Raw genomic sequence first — 1,107 nt, forward strand, 5'->3', positions numbered from 1 at the left:
CAAAGTGTAAATGTGATGCAAGTGATAGTAATACTTCCAAGAAAAAGAAAATGATCATGACTGAAATTAAAATGGAAGAAATAAACCGACTGGAAAAAGGTGAAACGCCAACAAACATTAGAAAAGCTTTAGGATGCAGTCGGTCAACGATCGGGACAATTTTAAAGGACAAAGCAAAAATAATGGCTCCTGAAAAGCCTCTGTCTCGATGAAATCTACGGTTGTCCGACTTACGTACAAAATTCAACTTAAAGACAGATTTAGGAACGGCACTGCCCGTGGACTGCTTTTTCTGGTTTCTTAATTACAATGTATTTTATAAACATGGTTACTATTTTAAATTTTATTAATTCCTGTGTAAGCGCAAGCCATAGTGAGCCATTTTCCATAAGGTATATAGCATGTAGTGAAAGGTTTAGGTGCGTTTTTTGGCTTGGCATGAAGTACCGCGCGTGTTCACACACTATGAACAATTTAGGGTGAGCAGTAGAGCTGAAACACAAAGTAGGGACACCCAGGGAAGACCCAGGATTTGTTAAATGTATGTTACCTGATAGCTGCAAAAAGCAGGAGTATTAATATAGAGTAATGAAGGTAACGACAGCCTAGTGCTGTAACTACTGCTGTTGACAGTATGTACAGTAGGCTTCTTCAATACTTTAACTTTGATGTAATTGTGTCAATTTTAATGGGATGAAGTAAAATATCCTGTTATTTGTTCAACTGTTTTTAATAGCATCACATATTTTGAAATATACTTGATGAGCGAGAATCCATCATCAGTCATTCCAGGTACTACCTCCCTGAGGTAGGGAAAAAAACTAAACTAAAGCCACCATGTGATACCCAAAAGTTTGTTTCACTAAATAACTGACTTCTGGAAGGATTACGGGTGTAAATACCCAGAATTAAGCAAGCGTTTGTGCCATGGCTCGCTGCGTGAAGGTTCATAACACCTCGCCTGTTTGCAATGCGAGGTCTGTGTTGTTCGGGTCACCGCAGAATTTTCCTTCTGAACACCGAACGTCCAATCGGAGCGCTGCGTGCGCGCTCACGTTCACGTTACTCGCCATCGCATCCGCGGGGCCGCGCTCTTCCTATGCAGAA

Source organism: Scleropages formosus, chromosome 25 (genome assembly GCF_900964775.1).
Source record: "Scleropages formosus chromosome 25, fSclFor1.1, whole genome shotgun sequence".
Lineage (NCBI taxonomy): Eukaryota > Metazoa > Chordata > Actinopteri > Osteoglossiformes > Osteoglossidae > Scleropages > Scleropages formosus.